Source organism: Opisthocomus hoazin, chromosome 27, assembly GCF_030867145.1.
Source record: "Opisthocomus hoazin isolate bOpiHoa1 chromosome 27, bOpiHoa1.hap1, whole genome shotgun sequence".
NCBI lineage: Eukaryota > Metazoa > Chordata > Aves > Opisthocomiformes > Opisthocomidae > Opisthocomus > Opisthocomus hoazin.
This window is the reverse complement of record NC_134440.1, coordinates 598,058-623,392: the sequence shown is the minus strand read 5'-3', so window position 1 is coordinate 623,392 and position 25,335 is coordinate 598,058. Positions and strand designations below refer to the sequence as shown.

The 25,335-nt window shown below is 54.0% G+C and overlaps 1 protein-coding gene across 5 annotated transcripts in view; it reads left to right on the top strand.

The window, feature by feature from the left end:
• GNG7 (G protein subunit gamma 7) overlaps positions 1-25,335 on the top strand; it is a 77,074-nt gene that overhangs the window by 5,029 nt on the left and 46,710 nt on the right. Inside the window, exons 2-4 of one of the 5 annotated variants that reach the window (XM_075444077.1) lie at positions 10,119-10,193; positions 13,422-13,635; positions 19,731-19,809. The gene's annotated coding sequence lies outside the window, so the exon portion shown is untranslated. The remainder of the gene's footprint in view (positions 1-10,118; positions 10,194-13,421; positions 13,636-19,730; positions 19,810-25,335) is intronic. The other 4 variants (XM_075444076.1, XM_075444075.1, XM_075444079.1 and 1 more) reach the window with 4 other exon arrangements.

Below are 25,335 nucleotides of genomic sequence, written 5' to 3'. Positions count from 1 at the left end.
TCCCGCGGCACCGGGGAGACGTCGGCCTCGGCTCACGGCTCCGGGGAGCCGCCAGCGAGCGAGACTGACGTGCTGCTAACGTTCTCCTAAAGCTTTTACTTTTTTTTTCCAACTTATCCCCTTCAGAAAAAATAAATCTCTTTTTGAATACATGGAATGGTTTGGGTTTTTTTGAGCCCCGAGGGCTTTTTGTCCATTTCTGCCTCATCTGCGCTTAGAAAAACGCAGAAGGTCTGAACGCTTCTCGTGTTTTAACCCTCTGCAGCTTCTCCTCAGATTTTTCTGCTGCAGTTCTGAAGCTACAGGAGAATTTCTCTGTAGATGCGCTGCAGAAACTGCTTTTAGGGGGTTATTCCTGCTGTGGTCATGGTTATGCTCATTTCCTCCAGTCTCAGGGTAACCTGTTTTTTGGCTGGCAAAGGATCAGTGTTTATGCTCAATAATTCATGACGTGTCACGGCTTCTCTTTGCAGTTACTCGCTGCGAATTACGGTACAATTCTCAGACAGAAATGTTGTGAATTTAGTGTTACTATGCAATTTTCTTCTAGAGGCTCTTTTCTTTTTTTTAAAGAAAGATCCTTAGTTAAGGCTGAGAAATGCGACCTTTTTGCTGCTGACTTTGGGATGATGTCGAGAAGTGTGATTGCGGCAGTGGGTGCTGCTCTGGCGGGGGACTGAAGCGCGTGCGAGAGGTGGTGGCTGAGCAGGCGGCTCCAGGTCACGCCTTCCCAGCCATGGAGAGGACCTGGCCTGGTTTGCAGGGAGCACCGCACTCACTGTGTCTTGGGCAAGACGTCGGGAAACCATTTTTCCTGTAACCCACGCGTGTGGTGAGCGCCGGCGGTGGCATCTGACGGAGGGCTTGTGTTGCGCTGGGGCCAGGCAGGTTTAATTGCAGCTGATCCCAATTAAACATTGGTGTCATTGCTGCTGTTGAATCACGTGTGGAGTTCCGCTGTTGAGCTTGACCCGTTGGCTTCCATCCCTGTGAGATCCTGACGGGTAAATCTTGAAGCAGAAGTGGTGCTGGTCACCTAGAAGGATATGAAGTGAGCTTTTGCAAAGTACGTGGTAAAGCTGGTAAATGGAAGTGGGACACGCTTCCTGGAACCGGCGTGTTTGCTGTGAAAGTACCTGAACTGTAGCTTAACTGGGGAAATAAATATTCAATAAGTCGTGTGCTTTATATGAGATCGTGGAAGGTACCGGTTTTGAAAAGCAAGGGAGGATGAGAAGAATGTACTGAAGTAGAGAAATATCATCTAGCAGTTGAGAGTGTGTTGATGTCCTGTAAGACTAAGCATGGAATGAAGTTTGGAGATGGAGCTGTGCAAGACTGGAAATTCAGGTGGTGGTGGTCTTTAAACCATATTTTTTCATGTGGTCGGGGAGTCACTAAGCTTAATTCCTTTGGCTGGTTTGGTTGGTTTCTTGGGTATTTGTTGGTAAAGAAGGAACACAGGAGATGCGTGAGGGAAGAGGACCCATCACCTTCTGCTCTGGTCGCTGGCTGGAGGCGGGTGAAGGTGGCTGCAGGTGGGATGGCGTCAGGGGGTGGGCACCACATGGTTCACTGGGGTTTTGTTGTGGTGGGGCCTGGAGGTTGGTTTCAGGTGAGTGTGACTGGAAGAAAAGCTCTCCAAGAGGAATCTAAAAGTACTAGGAAAGAAACTAACCTCTCATCGTGGCTTTCTCTCCCGAGTTATAACCCCGTGCTGCTTTGCCTACATGTGGTTTCCAGAGCGGTTCAGTTTTCGGAAGACGGGTGTCTGTCCGTCAGCAGAGCTGCCCGGATCCGAGCGTGTTTAGCCTGAGGTGGGACTGTGCAGCACGCCAGTCTTCTGGGAAGAGAACTGATGATTCCGCCATCCTCAGCAGGCGTCCAGGCGCAGTCAGCAGTGTGAGCACGGATAGCTTTTCATCTCTCCAGTTTCTCCTGCAGCCTCTTTTACCAAGCTGAGTTTGGCTCCTAGCGCTCCGGCATCCCTCTGAAGGAGCTGCTTCGGGCTGCACTGCGCGTTCCCTGCTCCTTCAAGTGAATTCGGGTTTCCCGGCGCCGCGGTGCCGGCTGTGTCGAGGAGCGAGCTGCGGAAAGCGTGTCCCCGGGAAGAGCTGCGGGAGCTCTGACTCCGTTTTGGTGAGTCCGCAGGCTGTTCTTGGCAGGGTAAGGCGTAAATTCCGCCCTGCGCTCGGAAGGGGCTTGCTGCGAGTGCCTTTCTGTGAAAGGCAACAAAATCCCGTGTTTGCTGCTGCTCGAGGCTGCAGAGGTGCAATGCCACATTCGTTTGTCAGCGCTCAAAGGCATGGCACTGTGGTCCCTCGCAGAAACTTGTCGAGCTTCGAGCAGTTGCTTTAAAGACCGATCTGTTAGTGCAGTGACAAACAGCAGATACGCTTTGTAAAGACATCGGCAGGAATATGTGCAGCATTTTTAACACGGGACACTGGGGTGAAAACAAGGACTTCACGTTTGTTAGCATGGGTAGAACAGGAGCTGTTGCAAGTGACGGCAGTGGCTCTGTGCTCGCAGCATAGCAATGCAGGCGGAGCTGGTTGGGTGCCAGATATTAGTCATGGGGCACACCTACTTTGGAAGAGTAGCCTGTGGGTTTAGAGAGGTAATTATTTTCCAGCGGCCCTGTGGGGCACAAGCAATTCAGCTTATGGAGGACAAGGAAGGGCTTGCTCCAGAGTGTTAGTTAAAAAATTGCGTGCGTATGAGCCGCAGCTGGTGACGACTTGACTAGAATTTAATTTGTCCAGGCATTGTTCGTTGCAGGCCCCGTGGAAGACACGAGCTTCTGAAGGCTGAGACAATTGCTGACCTGGTACGGCTTTTGGGGCTAATTGCAGTGGAAGTGGGGTCACGAGAGCTGCGGTGGGCAGCCTGTCCGCTGGTGCGGGGAGGAAGCTGAGCGGCTCTGAGGTCAGAGCTGCTGGATGGTCCAGCTCAGCCCTTCGTCTCGCCGAGCTGGCGGCTTGTAGTGAGTAAAGGCTCTGCGCTGGGGGCCTTGGGGCGAGCCACCAAGAACGGCTCTGGCTGACCTGCAGCGCTCGCAGGGGTCAGCGTGAAGCTTGGAGAAGTCAGCGCTTCTGACTGATTGCAAAATTCTTCCTCTGATCACTAATTAGATGGTGAACATTCTCTGCCTGATTATCCCACCCTCAGCTTTTCTTTCTGGGGAGCTAGGCTGACGCTTTCTGGAGGCTCCTCAGGAGCAGTTAACTCTTACATTCCTGAAGTAGTCTAAAAACAACCCACTCTTTTGGTGTGTGTTTGGGGTAAGTCTTGGTGGTGCATGTGTGAGAAAACCAGACTTGTGTGCCCTACATTTAACACGTTTATTGGGAGTGCATACGATACTGACTCAGTATTAGATGACATTTTTCTGTTCCTTGCTGGTTTGTGGGTGTTTTTGAGGATAACTCGGGCACAGACTGGCCATAGCTGTGACTGCCGACGGACTGAGCCAGTCTGTTGCCAGAAGGCGAGCTTTGTGTCGGGACGGAGGGAGTAGACGCTGTCCTGTCTGCTGGCGAGGATTATCTGTGTGAGAGCCCAGGCGAGGCTGCTTTGCCCATTCCAGCAGAGCCGCGAGTGGGACACGGGGCAGTGACTTGAATTTCGTTGTAATAGTCTCAGCACCTCCATGGTCTGTGCGTAAGAAAAGGCCGTTATAGTGCAAGTGGACCCTGGCTTTGCTGGAGAGGGTTCTTCACCTCGCTTTCAAAACTTTTTAAAAATCAGTGATTTTGGGGTTTTTTTTTGGAGGAAAAAAAAGTGTGGAAAATGCTGTTCTGGTGTTATCTGGAAATAGTTCTCACCTTTGGGATAATAGTGTTCAGCAGCGCTGGAGAGGCACAGCGCTCAAAATAGCAGCAGCTGCCATAGGCCGGCATGGAGCGGAGTGGAGCGAGTTGTGTTGTCAGTCATGGGAGCACAACTCCAATCCACCTGCAGACGAGCATTCCCGAAATAGCAGAGGGCTGTCAGCCAGCAGAGGAGATGTATTGTGCGCCTCGCTTTTGTGCGCTGTTGCTGCGCTCCCTTCCTACCGCAGTAAGGAAAAAAATGACAAGTTGCTGTGGTCTGGCTGTAGCTCGAGAGAGTAACCACGTCCTGCTCTCCCCAGCAGCTAACGGCCGGGAGGGGTGGCTGGGCTGAGCGCGGGGTACGCTGGTGCGTTGTAGGTGCAGCGCGTCCGCGGGCCGGGTGGAGAGCCTGCTGCTCCCTCGTTCTCAGGGACAGTTCTGCTGGACGTGAATGTCTCCGGGGTGCGACAGAGCACTTGGGGAAGGTCCGTGGAGGGGCAGGAAATCTTGTCTGAGGCCGAACAAAGCGAGCTGGTGGTGGTGTAGGAAATCCGTGAACACCCTGAGCCGAGGGACGGGCCGCAGGCTGGCGGGAGGGTTCCTGCTGCTGGGGGTGGTAAAGTTCAGCGCCTTGCTGGGGTTTGAGCCATGAGGATCCCGTTGAGTGCTCCTGAGGCGTTCCAGGTTCAAAGTTCTCCCCTGCGCAGGCGTTTTCCCGGTGGTTTGAGCAAGCAGAGTCTGGTGCAGCTGTTTCTCTTCCAAGAGCTTTCTGAACCTGCTGGCTTTCTGCATTTAACTGTTTTTCCTTGGTTGAATCGTGTCATGCTTGAAAGCGTTGTCCCTTGCATAAATAAAGCCTTGCTCCTTCGTATTTTCCACGTGCAGGCTGCAGTGGTACGCTGCAGTGATGGGTCCTGCGGGGACTGACTGCACTGAGCTGCCTGGGGGCTGGTGCTGGTGGCTCGGGGTTTGGGCCACTGGGCAGAGCAGTGCGGCTGGCCTCTGGGGAGAAGTTGTCCAAATGCTGCTTGAATTGAAGTGCACGCAAGGTAAAAGTTAAATGCAGTATTTTTTGTTAATTACTGAAAAGGGCTCTCTGTTGGCGCTGTGTTTCTGCCCCTCTTGTTGGCTGCCTGCTTGCTGTGAGTGGTGTTGCACTGTAAATTCCCATTCCTTCAAACCCCAGAAATGAGGGACCTGCCGACTTAGCCTGTACCCTTACGCTGATGACAAATAAAATGTAGCTGCTGGATGGGAAGGAGGACGGTCTTGGATGGTTGCTGTTTAATCCTGTAACAGTGTTTGAGAGGCTGTTGTCCCTGTCTCCTGCATTTCTTCTGCTGAATGTTCTGCAGCTTGCAGGTTGCATCCGACCGGGAGTGTTTCCTCTTGGGAGCACTGGGTGTTCATAAGTCGTAGAATGCTTAAAACTTTTTATTTTACATTTTCACATAGTAAACACTTCATCCTAGGGCCTGTATAGCTAGGTAGACCGAACTTCAGTGAGATTATTGAAGTAAAAAGCCATTTTCACTAGCCGTGTGTAATTTTGGCTAAGAAGAACAGAAGGTGATGGAAGTCAGCGGTGCTCTTGCTCCTTACACCTTGCTGCCGGGATAACGCCGTTGTCCGTATGAGCATCCGGATTTAAAGGGTTGTTGTGGAGCTGGTTGGTGGAGTGGAAAGCTGAGGAGCAGGTGAACCTGCTGCAGGGTCTAACACTTGTCCCTAATGCCTGCGTGCGTTTCTGTTGGAGCGCAGAAAGGAGCAGGTACAGAATTCGGGGAGCAGAGAGCTCGCTGGCAGGCTTGTCGCCAAGTGCTCTTTTCAAGGCTTTGTGAGCTGTGTAGGTGTGGTAGAAAGAGTGGGTTTGCAAGTGGGAGCTCACGCATTCTGACCTCTTTCACCCTTGCACCAGAGCTGGCAAGTCCCGCTGGGTGAATGTGAGTTTGTTTCTTTGGGTGACCAGATTCACAGGAGATTCAGCTCTAATCCATTTCTATAAATATTATTAGTTGGCTTTCCTGGCTTATGTGACACTGAAACAAATCGCATTAGGAGCGGGCTCTCTGTAGTTGGGAGGCTGTTTCAGTTTGCTGCCGGTAGTGGTTGCTGCTCGGATCTCACGGGGTTTGTTCACGGGACTCGGACTTCGTGCGCCGGTCGGAGTGAGGAGGACCGTGCTGCGGTACGTGGGTGCTGAGAGCAGCGCTGAAATGGCGTTGCCAGGAGCCAGCTCGGCCCTCGGGCTGCTGCTGTCATCGTCCGTGTGAAGTGAGCCAGATTTGGTGTGGCAGTGGTGGAGGGAGCTGCGCTCGGAGCCCCTGCCCAAGCTGGCCCATCGTGGGGGTCGCAGGTTCAGACGATCTTCGTTAATCCCCGGGCAGGGCGGCAGTTTGCTTCGGCACAGGCTCGCGGGGCCCCTGCGTGGCGTTGGCTGCGCGTCGTGGCGGCGGGCGAGGGGGGCTGTTCTGGTGGGTAGTGACGCCCCGCCTCGGGGACAGCGGGTTTCGAGAGCTGCCCAAGTCTGACAGCAGATTTTTGGGAGCATCAGCGTGATTAGTATGAGGCAGTTGAGATTTTTTTCAACACCAGATGAGCAGGGAAGCAAACTGTTGCTGCTTAAGAAGCTTTTGAGAGCTTTTGATAAAAGATACTGAAAAAGAGCAAAGTGTTACTCGGATACGCATTTCTAAACGTGTGTTTCTGTGATGCTCTCAAGCACAGCGGAGTGTCACGTCGTGCGAGTAGTTTTTCTGTAAATACAGGGCCAGGAGATTAAGAACAAATGGTAAATGGTTGTGTTAAAAACCAATGAACACACATTTAGTTCTGTGGTGCCGTCTTGTAATCCTAAGGAATTTTTCTTCATGTTTCAGAGCGTGAAGCTGCGCGTTGGAAGCACTGCCATTCTGTCCGCTGCTGCGGCTCAGCCGGGCGGGGATGGTGCTGCGCCGTGCCGCACGGGCTGTCGTCCTGCGTCCAGCGAGGCCTGCGTGGCCAGCGGGAGACGCTGGCTTCTGCGGAGGCGGCGTCTGGCAGAGCCACCGCGCTGACGGCCGGCTGCACGGCCTGGGCCTGTGCGTGATGCACGGAGCGAGGTCTGAGCTGCAGGAAGTGATGACAGATATGGTTGCTGACGTGCTGCTGCCTGTCTCATGGTGTTTTGGTCTTTTTTTACACTTAGATTGGTTTACAATCTGAGCACTAGGTCTATTTTAGCAGGGTATTTCTCTGGCGAGGGGTGAAGTGCTCAGGGTACTCAAAAGGAAGGCTTGGTGAGGATGATGCAGATGGCACTTCTGGTGCAGGCTTCCTCCATGCTCATCCGTGGAGTCTCCACACCTCTGGGAGCAAAGAAAAAGAACAATTTCTATCAGTTTAAGACAGTCTGGCTTAGCTCTGTTTTATTTCACGTGCCGTGGTATCAGTCCCCAGCTGTGGCAGCCCCCCCTGTGCTCGCTTACAGCTGCAGCTTCGGGGGCTGCCTCGGGAGGGGTCGAGGCGCAGGCAGCAGGGGCTGGGACCCCCGGGCCTGTTCGGCACCTGAGGGGTTTTGCCCTCAGCAATTGCCTCAGGGTTTTAGCCCGGAGAGTAGGGTTGATACGAAGGGGAACAAATGCCTCTCTGTTCCAGTACGCGGCTGGTGGATGCTGGTGGCTCCTGGGCTGGGCGGGAGTGCGAGCGGCGGGTGCCTTAGTGCAGCGGATTTATTGGAAGGGCAAGAGGACCTGCCGCTTTGCGCGTCGTCGTAGCGGTGCCCGTGTTTGTCTGACAGCCCGGGTCGGAGCGGTAGCAGCTGCTGAAGCTGCAGGTGGGAGACGGGTCCCGACGCACGGCTGGGCCGGGCGCTGCTGGTGCGTGGCCGTGCCTCGAGCCTGCCCGTGCCCGGCCAGGCGTGCAGCACGGGGCGCCTGGCGTCGCTTCCGCGGGGCCGGTGTGCCGCACGCGCAGCAGATGGTTCATGCGCCTCTGTTTCTATCCCGGGCTCTGACGGCACTCCCGAGTGTGCTGCTGTGTCACAGCACAAAGCTGGGGCTGGTTTGCCCTCGCGCCCTTCCCAGGCAAGCGATGGGGTGGACACGTTTGAAGCTTGCACCGTCCGGACTGCGGAGCTCTGCAGGCCCTGTGGCAAGCGAGCTCGCGATGCCGCTGCTGCTGCTCAGCTTTAATCAGCTGCCCTGATGCGCATGAGCACGCCTGATCTCGCTGCCTTCAGCGCGCGGGAGCGAGTCCCCGTGCTGTTCGGCTGAGGGCGGCTGGCGGAACAAGCAGATGCCTCTCTCGAATTCTGTGTCGTTTCCTGCAAAGCTGTCCCCTCGGCAGGGGAAACGCGGCAGAGCCATAACAGGAACAAGCAAACATCCCGCGCTTCCTGGTGACTGAAACGCATCACTGCTTTGGTCTGTCGCTAGCTGACTCTTATCTAGGGTGTTTTTTACTGTTAATGATTAGACATTAAGCAGTTCCCTCTAGAAACAAGCTCTGCAGCCGCCTGCCCTCGTGGAGCTCGCAGCATCTGTTTCAGTGCTGTTGCCATGCAAACAGGCCGAGCGCCCGCCGCTGCCCTGCGGCCCCTGCCAGCTCCAGCCGGAGTCACCGAGTGTTTGTATCACACCGGAGAGGAAACCCAAGCTTGCAAAATCTGGATCTAAAAGAGTTAATATTCACATTCTCCACTCCCTTTGTGCTCCCTTCCAGCAGATGTTCCAGCGTGAGGTGGGTGTTTCTCTGCTGATAGCTAGAGAGGGTTTGCTCTAGGGTCCGCCCTGGGGGTCTCGGCAGTGGTCTCGTGTCAGGGGCTGGCTGCCTGTCACCACGAATTCAGTACTGAAGCCCTGTCTGGAGCTGGGGACGCAGTGCAATGTGAACAGAAACGCGGCCAGGGTATTTACCCGTGAGTCAGTGACAAATCTTGCCTGACATTGGTGGAGCCGGGGTTTTATCAGGGGCGTTTTCAAAGGTAGAAATTAAACATTGTGAAGGCTCCTGAAGAAAGGTGTATGGGTAAATCCCCGCTCTGTAGCTGGGTCCAGACCACGTGCCCTCCTCAAGTTCTGGGTTTTATGTTGTGATTTAAAAAAAGAGAAAACAAGCCAAAAAACTTGTTTGGGCCTGAACTTGTTGCGCTGTGTGTGCGAGGGTGGCATGATGGCTGTAGCTGTGATGAGGACGTGGGGGAGAGCCTTGGGATCTCTGCACTGCCGCTTTTGTCTCCTGTCATCATCCCTCATGCCCTGCGGGGTGGTGTGTGTGGGGCCAGAGCTCCCGAGGTCCTGCACAGCAAACCCCTACCGAGGATTTCCTCGGTTTCCTTCTGTTTCTTGTGTGATGGGTCCAAATCCCACATTTTCTTCTGCAGATTTCGTAATCTGCCGCTTGACAAGGGAGTATAATGCAGCAATTTTCCTAACCTAAATAGTGATTCTGAATGACTGTATTTCCAGCTCCCCTATAACTTGTACTTAATTCAAGTGTGTGGGCTTTTTAATTTGAGCGTTGTGGGGAAGAACAAAAAAATGAAATGCTGCAGATATGCCTTCCTCTTCCCTTTCTTTAGTTAAATCTGTCTTTGTCATTCTTTTTCTCTTTGACTTCCATGAGTTGCTCAAGCTATTTTTCTCTAGTTTCTTTTGTTGTAGCTTCTGTATCGCAGTCTTACATCTTTGGAAATCTATAATGCCTGTATGGGACTGCTCCCTTGCCTTCACAGCATCATTGTTGTCAGCGTATGACAAATACCGTGTGATTGACGGCTGACTAAGCATTCGGGAGATTTCTTCGTTCTTTGTGTGCCTGATGATATTTGTTCTTGTGCACAGGGAGGCGGGAGCGGACGGCATCTCTTGTGCCGATGGAGCCATCTTCAGACTCGGCTCTGAAACTGCACGGCGTGCGGCCAGGTGCTCTGCCTCCAGGGCCGGAGTCGGCCGCAAAGCTGGCCGACCGTCAGAGCTGCGAGGCTGCTGGCCCTGGCGCCCGTGTGGCCTGTCCCTCGTCCTTACTGCGCGGCGTGTCCCTCGTCCTTACTGCGCGGCGTGTCCCTGGTCCTTACTGCGTGACTTGCAGTAGTTGTGTGATAGCCAAGTCTAGCCTGGCTTCAGGCAGGGAGAAAACAGTGCCTGTGTCTGTCGGTGTAAAAAGGGTCTTTGTAGCCAGGTGGCTGCTGTGCCTGCCTTCATGAGATGGAAAAAAAAAAGGTGTGAGGTGCTTCAGCTTTGGATCAAAGCTGGTGCTGAGAGTAGCAGGCATTCCCTGCGGGATATTTTAATTGCTGAAAACTCTCTCCATTTCCTTTTTTAGGAGAGCCGCCCTTTCTCAAGCCAGAGTGCATCTGCCTTTGTGCTGCAGAAGGTGGTGTGAACGCTCGCTGACCAGGTACGTTACGCAGCAGCACACCACAAAGCCCCCCCAGCCATCTCTCCTGCCTCACAGTTAATTTTCCCCATCTTTGTACCCTTGACTCCCGAAACGAGGGAGATCGTACGAGGTGAGCAGTGCGAATGTGCGAGCTGCACCTCAGAGCCCGCGCAGAGACAGCGTGACACGGGGGGGTGCTACCTGTCTGAAACTGCCCCAGGGTCCCACAGAAAGCGAACGTGGAGCTGTTGCCTGCAAGTTGGAATGGCTCTTCTGAATTGCGTTCGTTTTCTGTGGTGACAGTTATATCACAGCGTCCCCGCTCTTGAGAGGGTATAATATTGTCCAGGTGAGCACAGTTGTGCCATGCGTTATCTGCCCAGGGAGGCTGTGGAGTCTCCTTCTCTGGAGATATTCAAGCCCGGCCTGGACAAGGTCCTGTGCAGCCTGCTCTGGGTGACCCTGCTTCGGCAGGAGGGTTGGACTAGATGACCCACAGAGGTCCCTTCCAACCCCTACTATTCTGTGATTCTGTGATCTGCCACACAGTTCCAGGTGAAAAGACTAAAGTTTGGGTAGCGTGCTGTAAAGAAACCTTCAAGGTTAGGAGTTAAAACTGACCTACCTTAAGAGCAGCTCTTCCGACAGGCATCCGCACTTCCTCAAGGCGATAGGTCAGGCCGGGCAGCGCTGGCAGAGCTGCTCGGTGCCGCTGACTTGCCTCTTGGGCAGAAAGGATTTTTGAAGAGATGGCAGCAGCGTGTTGGTGCCCAGCGTCCCTCCGTGGGGCTGGCTGTGGAGTCTCCAAGAGAGGGCACTGTGTCCCTGGCAGCTGGACCCACGGCACCCGCTGCTCCTCAGCTGCGAAGCAGAGCGTAAGTCCTTACAACCATCCGAAATGAGTAATTGACTGGCAGGCTCATTAGCAAATGTGTCAGGAGCTGCACAGCACCGCGTGACTGGTTGCCCTTTCCCCAGGCTGCGGCAGGGATACGGCAGCGCGTCCTCTTGCCTTGCTTTCCTAAAAAAGCGTCCCTGTCTGTCCCACTTGGCGTCACTTCGCCCTACTTTTTGCACTTGGTGTCTCCTCCAGGAGGGGAATGATGTTCGTGGGATCGGCGTAGAGCTTTGCCGTGAGTCAGAGTCGACTGGAGACTTAATTCAAAACATCAGGAGTTGGGGAGAAAAACAGAAAAAGGAGAACCAAGGGAGGTTGTTGCATTGTAGTGTTTTGCCTGGGGGCACCAAACAGGAAATGCTTATGCCAGTCTCCATGGCAAAAGCAAATCTTTGCTCACCAAAGAGGCGGATTTTTATTGCGTGTGGAAGCACACGTCTCTCCCCGGCCCAGTGTGCTCTTCTCCCCGTTTAAGCTGTTTCTGCAGTGAGCGAGTGGTCGCGGCTGGGTTTGGCCGCTGTTTGCAGGACCGGGTTGTGGAGCTGTTCGTTTCGTTGGGCTCTCGTGGTACTGACCAGCATCCCCTGCTGCCCGTCAGGCCTCTCGCAGCACCGCGCTGTTGTTTAGGAAGCAGTTTTTAATCCTGCCCATTTTTTGCCTGGTTCCCAAAGTTACGTGAAAGCACCTTTATCGGTGGCTTCCGTCTTGCAGAAGTGATGCTGCCCTGGCTGAGTAATCCCTGATCCATCAAGAGCACCCTGTTTCCCAGCGTTCGTTCGGGTGTTTAGGTTTTTTTACTAATTGGCTGTATAAAAATGCTTGATGGCCCCTAGAAGATAGGGCGCTTATATAACATGAAAGCACATTGAAATAACCTCAGAAGTTGCTTTCAGATAAAAACGTATCCCAGGAGAAACAGCCACATTTAAAACCAAACTATTAACCTTGCTCCGAAATCTTTCCTCAAGACATTTTTCTTCTTTCCCAGCTTGCTTTCTGGAATGGCAGACCAGGGTGAACTTCACCCATCTGGTAGGAAAGGGGGACAGACCCCCTCCCCGGGGAGCGCTTTGTTGCTGGCTTGGAAGCAATGCTGGTTTTTTTGTGTGGTATTTTTAGTGATTTGAAGTCAACAGCCTGTTGACGTTCAGTATTTGTTTTACTGGAACGGTTCCCGAATTGTTGGTGCAGCCTATGAAAATAGCTATACTTTACGCCGTTCAGCTGCTTGTCATAATATTTAAAAGCAAATGCCTGCGCACTTCTATAATGGCACTTGAAGAATTATAAACCTCAGGATCCCATCTGTGTTTCGCTCTGGTATGTACAGTGCAATGAATTCTCCCTTGCTGCTTCGGCTGGATACTCTTTCACCTCCTCTTCCTGTTTCAAGCAGTTGTTAAGTTGGTGTACATTTAAAAATTCCTCCAATTTTTAGGAGGTTGTCAGCGACATAAAAGAACTTCTTGTATTGCCTGTTTGCCTGGCAGAGGCGTTGGGCCGAGCTGATTTTGTTAAACCTGAGCATCCCTAGAGCGAAGCAGCGCATTGTCACTGCTGCGGTCTGTTTGTGGCAGCTGGGGGCATTTGCTAAAACTGGAAGGGTTTTTTTCTTGGGAATGAGCTTTCTCTACACGCAAACATATTTTGCTGCAGACATACAGATTTTTTTTGTTGTTGTTGCTATTATTAATTTGTCCTCTGAAAGGGGGAAAAGGTGATTTTGTTGGATGAAAGTGAGTTGGAAAGTCCAGAAACATATCTAGTGTATCTCCTAGCAAAAGAAGGCTGTTGCTATAGCACATTTTTGTTCCCTTAGTGTTTGTACATTCTTAAATTTGATTTTCCAAACAGCTTCAGGAAATTGGCATCCCATAAGTAAAATTTTTAAAAATAGCTCTGTTAGTGCTGAAATAAGCCCTGTTATTTCCATGGCCTTGTGTCCTGAGTGTATTACTGGCTCGCTAAAACCTTGGAAGTGTTTAATGAGATACTGCTAAGCAGAACTGTAACCCCAAATATTTACCGAGGAATTAGTTTGTCCTGTTTCTTGAAAGAATGAACTCTTGCAAATGGAATGCTGCTGTCTGCAGGCTGATTTTAAACTTTTTCCTCTTTTGCTCCGAGGAAAAACAAGGCCTGAGTAGGAGTGCGTGACTGTGTAGTAGCTGCTCTCCCGAACACCCCAGAGCACTGCTTGCTGCGGAGTGGCTGGGTAGGCAAACGGTGCCCGCGTACCGCGCGGCGTTGCTGCCTCCGTGTTCACCTCTGCTCCCCTGCCTGAGGTCGATGAGTGTTTAAGGCATTTCATACTTAAACTTCAGTGATGAATTGTTCTTTTCTTACAGGGCCGTGTGGTCCCGAGTTGCCCCTTCCCCCACGTCAAACCGCCCGTGCCTGGATCCTTCGCGCAGGACGCTGGGTGCGGGGCTGCTCTCCGTCCTCCCGCAGCACAGCTGCCAGCGACGCTTCCCAGCTCTCTGCTCCCAGACCCGACGGAGCGGAGCTTCCCGGGGCAGCTGCTGGTCAGGCTTTGCCTGTGGAGGGACTGTGAAGCGACAGGTGTAGTAGCCTGGGTCCTGTCAAATGGTTGTTGCGGCTTTCGAGCTTGAAGCGTAGATCCCTGGAGGTGTGAAGCACTGCGGGGCAGAGCGAAGGCTGTCTTTGCTTGCCTCTCCTCCAAGCCTTCCCTTTTTAGGACTTAAAAAATGTTCCGGAGCAAGTTGCCCGAACAGCCTTCCTAGCAACTTCACAATTAGTGATTTGCTTCCAAAAGCAAATGTGCACTGGCTGTGGCAGCTGTTACTTAGCAAAAATCCTGGGCTGTGTGCTGGAAAATGGCAGGATTTCTGTGGACAAGGGAAAAAGAAGCTGCTCATCCCTTGGAGGACTTAATGGGGAGAAGTTAAACTTTACAAGCTCCCTCTTTGCCATGGATATTTTGCATTGGTTGTCCAGATGCAATTGTTTGATAATGATTTACTATTTATAGGTGTATATTTTTAGAGACGTGGCAAAGTCCACCTCTGGACCAAGATTTTTTGCGCATTACTAGAGTACCAAGCAGCAGAACTAAGCCCAGCATTGGTTAGCCCTTTAAGGTTATTTAATTTCTGAGCAACTTCACCTTCCGTAGTGCGTTTCCCTCGCTGTAACTTCACCTGCGCGTCAGCGCTGGGGGCACCCGACCTGGCGGTGTGGGCCTGCGCCCTGCTTGCCCGCGCGGAGGAGGAGGCATGCCACGCTGCACAGCAGGTCCTTAGCTCGGAATTGCCACGCTGCTCTGACTCACGGTCTTGTGCTGATGCATCTCGGTGTCGGTTCGTTATCTGTCGGCCAGCAGTAGCTGCCAGGAATGCTTTAATTTAGCCCCGTGGTACGGCGTGTAACAGTTCCCACGTTCCTTGATTAGGGATCCATCAGGCATCTTAAAAGGCGCCTGCTGCCATCTGACAGCTTCGTTTTCCATGAGCTGTTCTGCGTTACCTCACGGCGCTGAACGCGCTGGCATCGTCCGCTGGGCCGGGGAGGCCGAGCTGCGCGCCAGCCGCGCTGCGGAGCTGCGTCAGACTGCGCTGCTCGGAGCAGGGCACCTTCGGGAACGGGAGCGTTGGGGCTGCGCTGCACAAGCAGTGTGCCGGTTGGCGCTGAGTTTTCTGAAATGCGTGGGCTCTTTAGGGCTCAAAACCTTTGAACTCTGCCAGCAAAACGAGCAGAGTGCAGGCTGGAGTTAGTCTCTAGAGCCTGGGCAAATGCAGTTTTTTCTAGTTCTCATTTTAAAACATGAGGAAGAACTTCTTCCCTCTGAGGGTGCCGGAGCCCTGGCCCAGGCTGCCCAGGGAGGCTGTGGAGTCTCCTTCTCTGGAGATATTCCAGCCCCGCCTGGCCGCGGTGCTGTGCCCCCTGCTCTGGGTGACCCTGCTTGGGCAGGGGGTTGGGCTGGGGGACCCCCAGAGGGCCCTTCCAACCCCGAACATTCTGTGAAAACCCGAAGTCAGTTTGTCAAGAACATTGCCCATCGACCTTGCAGAGGTGTTGGGGTGGGTGTCTCGTTCACCGTGTGAATGCAGCATCTTTGATTTTTACACTTTGGCACGTATTCAAGCATTCTTTAAAAATCCTGAGGACCAGTAGCACAATTGGCAGTCACTCGCTATGGGAGGAGGGAGTTTTTGAATCTTGTATTCAGAAGTTCTGATCTTTTCATAGAACTTTTTATTAATCACAGTTAGAACAGTGGATAGAGTTGGCCGCCTGCCCGCTCCGCGATCTGCCGGATCTCGGAGTGTCCGAGGGGAGCGTAGCCAGTTCCTCCTGCCGGTGAGCTGGAAGATCCTCGTGGAAAGGCCCTTCTGCAGAGACTGCCTCCCACGGCGTTCCTGGCACCGCAGGTTTGCCGGTGGGCTGGAATGGATGATCCGGCTTCCTTCCAGCCTTGCCCTGGCTCGGAGGGAGCGCTGGCAGCTGCAGGCTCCGGCCCCGGGAGATGCTTTGCATTACCAACTGTTGCCGCTTCCAGTTAGCTGGGAAAGGAATTCCCCCCGTGCTGCCCACGCCCGCTCCAAGGTATCTCTGAAAGCGCTGGTGCTCGCATTGCCAGCCGCTTGCGTGTTTGCAGAGCAGGCGTGAGCAAAGGCTTCTGGCCCGCACCGTCAACAGGCCATAGGTCAAGAAGGTCCAAACATGACAAGGTTTTTTCCCAGAGCTGTTGGTGTGACAAATTCCAGTGACGAGTAGCTGTTTCTGATGAGAATGGTAGAGCCGCTCCGCGTCTTGCAGGCTGACTTCTAGGTTGTTTGCTCGGGCCGTGCTGCCAGCAAGTGCTGCTGTGCCGTACCCGCCTGGAGGAAGCGGCAGCCGGCGTACCGACCGGGGGAAATGGTGCGAGTGGGAGATCGGGGAGCGCCCGCCGCGAGCGCGGCTGCCCATGCCCGGAGAGGTATGTGCTGCGCAGCCAATGCCGTGCTTCACGTACCAGGGCCCAGCTGACGTACGGCAGAGCTGTCGCCAGCCGGGAAGTGCCGCCCGGCGTGGCCTGGTGAGCGGCAGCGTGTCCGGTTTCGCTCCTTGGCTCCGGTGGTCGTGTTTTCGGTGTCAGTAAACAGGAGTGCGTGCGGTCACGCTTCGCTCAGCAAGCTGGGTCACGCTGCTGGGTAGCGTGTGCTTTACCTTTGCACTGGGAGAAGCGTGGAAGGAAGGAGGGGGCAGAGTTTATTCCAGCACGCTGAGGTCAGGCTTGTTTTCCCTCTTTGAGCAAGAACAGACCGGCCCCTGGAGTCGGGTTCTGCAGCCGGTAAACAAAAGGCTCGTTTCTGCGGAAAGCCAAAGATGGTGCTGTGTGCATCTGGAAAGCTGCTGGGTTGTTTTTTCCCTTGCTGCAAACTGTTCCTCGTGTACTAACTGCCAGTTCCAAAGCCTCTGCAGGAGAAAGGACGAGGGGGAATGGTTTTAAACTAAAACAGGGTAGGTTTAGGCTGGATATAAGGAAGAAATTCTTCACAGTGAGGGTGGTGAAACACTGGAACGGGTTGCCCAGAGAGGTGGTGGAGGCCCCGTCCCTGGAAGCATTCAAGACCAGGCTGGACAGGGCTCTGAGCACCCTGATCTCGTTAGCGGTGTCCCTGCTCGCTGCAGGGGGGTCGGACTAGATGACCTCTAGGGGTCCCTTCCCACCCAAAACTTTCTATGATTCTGTGATTCTGTGTTAGTGGGGCATGGTTTGAGGTGTCTGGAAAGCCGGCGCTGCTTGCAGGCCGGCGCGGGGGGAAGCGGATGGAGCCCAGGCAAGAGGCTGCTCCGGCAGCCGGGCTGGCGCTTGCACCCGACTGCAGCCTCGCAGGCAGCCGTCTAGCGAAGGGGCTGCCCCCAGGCACCTCTCTGCCCAGCGGAGGTGGGGTGGTGGGGTGTCAGAGGGCCTGGGCAGGGCTGTCGTGTGTCGCGACAGGGTGGGGGTATCCCCAGCTGCAGTGTGGGAGCCGCGCAGGGATCGCCTGCAGCTGCAGAGATGTCCGCTGTGGTTCTGGAGCAGTCCTCAGATAGTAGGGCCTGCAGTACACCTAAACAGCTCTTAAAACAGTGACTGATTTAAAATTAAAAAAAAAAAATTAAGATTGGCAGTCCAGAAACCCCTGTGTTGCTTTAAAACAAAAGGAAAGAGAGGGCAATCAAGATGACCGGCGCATTGTCGAGGTTCAGGGAAGACTGATACAAATAAAAAATAAAGAGTGTGCGTGTTGTCATTTCAGGCTTTCACTGCAGTTACAGCTTCAAGACTTCGTGGATTCGGAATGTAGATGTGATTTTGGGTGGCTGGTCTTTGAGCGAGGTGTTCAGCTCCCTCCTGCAGCTTGGGGGTGGTGGCTGATGCCTGGAGCAGCTTGGCATTTGTCAGCCCTTACAGAGTACCAGAGGCACTTCAACAGCTGCACGTACTTCACAGGGCCAGGCTACTTGCTATTTAAATCTGTTTGCAATTTGGAAGCCGTAACGATGTTTTTCATGCTATGTAATCGTGTATAGCTGGAAGCGTCGGGAGGCAGTGGAGTGGGGGCTGCAGCTGAAGGCTGGCTCCGTGCAGCCTGTGATTTCCAGGGCCAAGTTCATCTTCTTCAGCAATGAGCAGGATGTGGGGAAAATAATTTTCATGCCTTTGCCTTGTACAAGGCACCCTGTCCTGCGTGGAGAGGGCTGAGGAGCACGTTGAGGTGCTGAGGGCTGAATTCCCCGGACTGCCCATGGCAGCAGCCCCGTTCTGCGGGGGTCCATCGCCCTGCCCTGGGGTGAAGGGGATGCTCCTCGGAGCCAGGACCAGGGGGCCTGGAAAGCGCTGCTCCTGAGGACTTCTGCTCCTGAGGACTTCTGTTCCCGTGTTCCTGGTGGCCTCACGTGCTGGCAGGACATGCCGGGTGCTGCTGCACTTCTCTCGGCCCCACCGCCCTGTGCGTGCTCCTTGCCAGTACCGTATTTTGGGAGGGCTTGACAAAATCCCCCGAGTGTCGGTCCTTTTGGGTTTGTTACTGAATTCTGCGTGGGGATCGGACAGGCCTGTGCTGCTTTCCCAGGAATGTCGGCGGTGAGCGAGGCCCCAGCTCTGGCGTTTGCTGTTTTGGGCCGGGGGAGCACGGGCCCCTCTCCGCCGGCTCCCCCGGGTGCAGCTCGGCGCCGGCCGAAGCGCTGCGGGGTCCGGGGCTGCCTCGACGCACATGTGGACGATGCTGGGGAGACTGCCCGCCAGCAAAGGGGACGTGAGAAAGCTGCAAGCAGCTTGCGGGTCCTGGAGGCGTGGATGGATCAGCGGCGCGGGACCGGGAGCCCTGCAGGGGCCGGTCGCAGACCCGGTGCCGTTTGCTCTGCCCGGACGCGTTTATGCTTTTAGCCCGTGCTCCTCTTGGGTCTCTTGGTCTCCTAACCCAGCGCAGGTTCTTCTGTTTCGTAGTAAGGCTCTTCCTCTTGCTCTCACCTTCACGTTTGTGTGGATAGCTGGCATTTGCCACCCTTGCTTGGAGTATGTCATTTGTGAGAATTGCTGTTGTAAACAAAAAAAAAAATTTGATTTAAAAATGATTGTTTTGGCAAGAGGGCTATTCCTCACCCTTTGATTTACTGAAATCTGGAGAAGATGGAGGTGAAAGGGGCAAGCCAGGCCACGGCCTAAAACCCAGTGGAGAGTAAATGACGTAGGTTTTACTCCTTTAAAAAAAAATTTTGTTTGTGTTCAGCCAGTAAGTGGAGAAAACAAGCGGGGCTGGATTTCGGCTCAGATGGATTCTTGGAATTCGTCCATGGCTCTCACTCGCAGCAGCCTGGAGTTCAGTGTGGGAAGCGGGGCTGGCCGGAGGGAGGTTGGGCAATGCCTTCCTGGTAGGCAGGAGGGTGGGCGTCCCGCCGAGCCGGGCGGCGTGGGCATCCCGGCGGGCGAGACGGCTGAGCGCGCCGTCGGCTTGCTCGGGGTGTTGGTAACGCTTGCTTAAGGCCAGCTTATTCCTAGACATTTTTTTTTGTGCTTGTTTCTTGAAAACTAAGCTTGCCAGGACGTCCGTGTTCAGCCAGAGGACTCTGCTGGCTGCTTCACTAAAACACTGCTCTGCACCAGTTTCCCCCCCGAGATACAAAGGTGCAAACACCTCTCCCCCTGCTGCTGCGGGGCACTGACGGTCAGCGTCTGTGGGCTGCAGACTGCCGCGAGATCCGGAGCAGCGTATGGGGGTGAGCGCTCGTCCCGTGGCTGTGGCACGCGTTGTCTCCAGGGTCGGATGCCACACGGTCAGATCCAGTGTCTGAAACGCACGGCGTGACCTCCGGGTCGTGCGTGTTGTTTATAAAAACAAATGAAAATGGGTTACCGGTCAACGTGTGTCTGTTGTATGCCACAAAATAAAGATGAGCTTGGAAACAGTATAAAATTCAATCGGCTCGATGCTAATTTCAAAACATACCTGGGACATGGAGTTCTTTGGTATGGAAAACGTGTCGGTGAAAACAGACCACTGCAGCGAGCACAGTGCCTGCCTATTGCGGTAATTAGCCGAGTAAATATTGCTGTAAGAAAATTGCAGGCAATGGAGTAAAATATATTATTCCAAATTGCAACTTCATTAATAACGCACCATCTGTTTGGTATCGGTGGTAAACCTCCTGAATTCCTGTTTGCTTTCCAGAAGGAATCGTAACTGGGACCCCCGGCAGCAAGCGCGCCCTACGAGACGTTGGCCGAGACTGCTCCACTGCAGTAAGAAGGTGAGCGAGAAGAACTCTGCCGCTGTGCAGGCTGCGCAGTCGTTTCATCGTTCATTACCTTCCGCTGACGGTTAGGTGTTACGCGCTGCAGCGGGAAGCGCCGCGGCAGGCAATGGCGTTGCGGCGTCTGCCCAGCTCCGGTCGCTGTTGCGAGGTGCTCGTCGTGCTCCCGCCCGTCGCAGACGAAGGCTGGCGGTTACTCGCTGCCCACGTGGAGCCACGTTCGGCTCGTTATGTAACAGCAATCCACCTCCTTCATTAGGGAAGAAGATCTCCACGTTCCAAAGGTGACCTGTCCCTCTTAGTCAGAGGGTGCGAGGGGTGGGGGGAGCCGCAGGGGAGCAGCAGGCTTTGCCTGCCCTGGCTGGATGGTGAGGTTCCGTTGCCTTTTTTACCTGCCTTTGCTGGAGCGTCTGCACGTGTTAACCAGCAGCACAGGAACAGGAGGTGCTGGAGACGGTGGCTTTCCCATCCTGTGGAACAGCAGCTTTGCTCTCTGCTGGAACATGAGGTGCTGCAAACGCCCTGCCTGCTCCCTGCCCGCTAAGCAGAAGGGTCAAGGTAGAGGCGGGACGTTCAGCGCCCGATTTAGGTGCGTGCCTCGCTTGTCCTCTGCCGTTTTCTCTCGTCGGTGCCCGCACACTGATCCCGCTGAAGCTGGTACTGTCTGGAAGTCTGTGACAACCGCAGTGATTTTTGTCCCTTTTACTGAGAGCAGCTCTTGCAAATCACCTTGTATCCCATTAAAATTGTTAAATCGTGGGTTCCAGTCTTCCCTATACAAACAATCAACAGTGAAACAGTGTCTGGTAGTGCTGACTAACAAATCTGATAATTAGTAATCTCCAGTTAATGAAACAGCATGGTGATTAACGCCGCATGACTTTTCTGTAGAAGAAATAAGTTAAATATCAGTTGTGCAGTTCCAAATTGCCCTAGAGCTTTGTGTGTCTTGGGGCACAGAATCAATCACTGGTATTGTTCTAGAAGTTTTAGACCAGTTTGTCCATTTCGTTGATATTTTCCCTGTGTGCCCCCAAATACAATATTTAAATTTGATTTAAACTGGAATGATGCCCATAGTTCACCTCGTAGTAAGCCTCGCTGACCTTGCTGCGTAAAGGAGATGGGCCACGTTGGGCACGTGAGCTTCGGTGTGCCTGGAGGGAATGACGCTGAGATGGAAGCGCGGCGTTCGGTCCGCTCTGCGTTTCCCCAGTGTCTTCCCACGGCTACCGCTCCCAAAGCAGCCTCTGCAGTTTTTCACACGACCTTGCCTTCTCGCTTCGTTCTCTTCCGAGGTCTTGGATCTGCTCTGCCGTACGGGTGGCAGCTCGGTGGCACCACGCAGGACGCGGTGCAGTTGGGCCTAACCGCGTCCCGTTTGTCCGGCATTGCCCTGCTGCTCACCAGATGCTGACTTCTAAGTGCAGCTGCTTGTATGAAATACTTGGAAATCTTTGCAGTTGGCTTTAGAGACACGGCGTCTGTTGCTGCTTGGAACGCTCGATAGCTGGAGGTTTCGCAGCAGGATACGAGCTGCGCTACGGCAGAGCTGGTGTCCCCTTTCCCTGGTCAGCTCCATCTTCCCAGTGTGATACTTGGCACGAGTGCTTTCTGGGGAGCCTCAGAAGTCCCTTGGTGCATCAGCAGTCCTTTTGTGCAACCCTATATTTCCTGTCCCATGTGTGAGATACCAGCAAGGTAAGGGACTGAAGCTTGGTGAGATGACAGACCCGTAGCTGAGCACAGGGTGTCTTGCTCACATCCTTCTGTTGTCCGAGAGAGATTATCTTTAGATCAAGGGTGCTGCATTTCAAAGAGGAGCAGGAGCGTTGCTTCTGCTATTGGTGGCCACGTTGGAATTGAAGGGGCAGGAGGCTGAGCGCATGTTTTGGACCTCCCCGTTTTCGGGAGGCGTTCGACATCGCCGCTGGGGCTGTGGGGAGAGGTGGGTCGGGCTGGTGCTGCTGTGGGGCAGGAGGAGAAGCTGGACCGATGGCAGACGGTTGCTGTTCTGCTGCGGTCGCTCGGAGGAGTTGAGGTCTGCGTGACTCCAAAGCCAGCGGTGCTGCGTTTCCATGTCTCGCAGCAAGGCTGGTGGGGTGCAAGCGGTGGCTGAATACACACCCGTGTGCCTTTTGGGGGTCCCAGCTCCGAAAACCCAGTTCAGGGGGAAAACCGGGGCGCGGAGTCCCTGCCTGCAGCGGGCTGCTCTCGGCTGCAGAGGGCTCTGTTCACCCACCGAAGCCTTTGGGTTAGCTTAAATTGGAAGGCTGTTGTTACGCCGTGGCCTTTTACTGTTGAATAATGTGTATATATTATAATAAAACAGACGGCCGCGCTGCCGTCGCCGTGATTGCGGGGCCAGCTGCCAGCGCAGCGCAGCGGGGCACGGCGGGGGCCGTGAGCCCTGGCACCTCTCCCCGCGGCCCTTGGAATGGTCAGCTTGGGTTTTGCAAGCGGGGCGATGGGTTTTCTGGCTGCTCTTAGCACCAGGCCCAGCTCTGCAGAGCAGCCCCCACCCGGAGGGGCCTCCACACAGCGGGGTCCCGGCGGTGGGTGCCAGGTGGCAACACCCTGCCCCGCGCCCGCTGTTGTTTCTGGCGGGGACATCCCTCTGTCCCCTGGATTCAGCACCGCAGTCTAGACTTACTGACAGGCGGGATTCTTCTCCTGTTAGGTAAGCCAGATGTGGACGCCCGTTATGCAAATGCCCAGCCACGGTGTCCCTCGGTAACATTTTTCAGATCGTCCAAATAAGGTGCTCTTTCGTACAAAAATCTCTAGCACGACTTTTGGCTGCCTTGCCCTCTAGGTGTGATGTTTTTTTCCTCGCAGATGGGTGCAGGCGGAGCGCTTCTCGCCCGCAGCGAGGTCCGGAGGTGGGACGGCGGGGAGAGAGCTCGTGCTGGTCGGAGAAGCAGCTGAGCGGTGGGTAGCTCTGGTCCCCGTCGCTGCCGGGCTGTCCGTACCGGCTGCGGCGTGGATTCTGTTAAACCAAACATCATCACACGGACAGAGCAGGCACTGGTTGGTCTCAGAGCACTGCAGCTGTGCGTCTCGGGGGGGAGAAAGCGTTGGAGGGGCTGGTGACCCCGTGCCTTCCCCGTCGGGCTGGCAAAGCCGGGCAGAGGTGCTGCCCTGTGCAGGGGCTCCTGTGACTCAAGTCCTTCGTGTCCTAGGCTGAAGGAGGTGGGAACTGCTCGTGGCTGGTTGTCCAAAGTGTGGCTGGAAACATCAGTGGCAATTTTACTCTTTCTTTTTTTGCAGAGAAATTAAATGAGCCTTTCAGGCCTGATGACTACTGGCTTATTCTTACAGCTGTGGATCAGAGAGGCTCTTGTCATGTGCTTGTTATATGAGCACTAACTTCTGAGCACTTAGTATTTCTTCAAATGTTTTATAATGTGGTTCTGTAACTAATATCTGTCCTGCCCCCAGTCTGAAGTTGCTGTAGACTCTTCAAGCCTCAGAGCACACAGTTTGACACAAATAGCTGGGAAGAGATGACGGGAGGCTTAATAAGGTGCTCGCTGGGTCAGTATCTGGCAGCCCACCAGCAGGGCAGACTCTCGAACTGCTGTTAGTACTACGTGGTGATCACATCTCTTCTCAGGAAAACATTGGAAAGCTTCCTAATCTTGAATTCGCTGCGCAGGCACGTGATTTTCTGGGAATTAACTTGAATGCACTGCAGAATGGTTCATAAATATCTACATGGCCTAATATTAGATAATGGAAAAACCAGTACAGCGGGGGTTTTGTCGGTTTTCTTCGTGGTGGCCCTTCAGCCCTGGTGGCCTGTCTGTCGGTGCCAGCAGCTGCCGGCTCCGGTGATGCTTCTGCCCCTTACCTAGCGGAGAAAGGAAAAAAGTCTCTATCTTTCTAAATTGCAACATCACTCCTGCTTTTTTTAAATTGCAACGTTACTCCTGTTTTGCTGAGTATTATTTGTTTTGGGGCACAGTTAATTCCATAAAGAATTTTTTTAGCTGTTTTCAGGAGCAGTGCTAACACGCTATAGCCTGTGGTGGTCGGATGGTCGAGCTGATGTTGGCAGCCAGCAGGGAGCCTTTGTCCGTTGCTGCCCTCGCGGTGCTGGGTGAGACTCTCCCTTCCCGTCGTGCGGGCCCAGGTCCCGTCCCTTCCCGCGTGGGAAGGCTGTCCTGCAGCCTCCTCCCGCTCCAAGCCCTGACATGCGCTCTGCACCTTGCAGCTTATTGCAGTCCCGAATTACTGTCGATGGCTCGCGATGCCATCTCGGGTCTGCAGCTTCCCGACGCATCTGCGCTCTCGGTAACCTGCAGGAGTGAAGACGTCTGCCTGCTTCCAGCAGCGTTATGTAAACCAGCGCCAGCTCGCCTGCTCATTCTGAAAGTGTATTTTAACATTTCTGCTGTAAGATCTGAGATAATGAAAGGGGGTGAGCGGTGCTGAGTCAGTTCTTACTGGCGCTGGTTTTTGTCCTTCCTGCCCTCCCACACGCTCCACCTGCGCACTGAGCTAACCTTCAGCAGCGACAGCCCCATGGGCTTTCCTCCGAGCAGCCCGCAGTAAACAGAGCCTGGTTTCCTCTTCTCTGGCTCCTTGGCCTGAGATGACTATCTAGGTTTTTTGGAAGAGCCGTGGCTGAGGAACGTTTGAGATCTGGGAAAGAAACGGGGGGTCCCTGAAGTTTGGGCGCTGCTCTGTCCTGCCTTTGGCAAACGGGCAAACAGCCAGGATCATTAAATCAGCCTTTGCTTTGAAACCCCTGAACTCTGGGCAAACAGGAATATATCCTGATGGTCGTTTCCAGCTGCAGAGCTGAGGTTTCTTTGTCTGACGGCACCGTGCGCAACCTGGAGGAGCCGGACGCTGATGTCTGCCAGCCCGGGAGCTGGCCCAGTCGGTCACGCGTGGCTGAGCAGACCTGGCGTTTGTTTTGGTGTGCGAGATGCTGACGGGCGTGCAAGACGTTACCCGTCGCCGTTTAATGAGACGGTACGGTGGCACCTGTGGCGCAGTGAGACAAATACCGGGGTCGGGCTTGAGAGAACCCCGGTGCCGTAGCACTGCTGACGGTACCGCACGCAGCCAGCGCGCCTCGCAGCTGGCCTGCGCTGAGCCAGCTTCGTCTGCCCTGTAATAAATTCCTTGAAGTTTAACGCTGCCTAAGCACTTCTCTATCGATGTGCAAAAATGCTTACTGTGATTTTTAAACTAAACCTTTTATTTTCTGGTGAGATAGGAAGCCCTGGCTGTGGGCTAACTGGAAGAGCAGTGCAGTCCTGTGTGAACTTGTAGACGAGATGGGGAAACGATCCGTCCTGCTGTGAAATTCGTTCTGTTTGAAGCGCAAATCGCTGGGAGGGCGCAGGGCATTTAGGCGAAGAATCCAGCTGTCGATTTTTTCTATAACTGATTTCTAACTTTCTAGTGTGAAAGCCCTCGATCTTTTATCTGAATCTCGTTGAATTTGCGCTTTCAAGTTGCGGAGCAGAGTTGCATAGGCGGCTTGTCATTGAACAGGTTTGCTGCTTC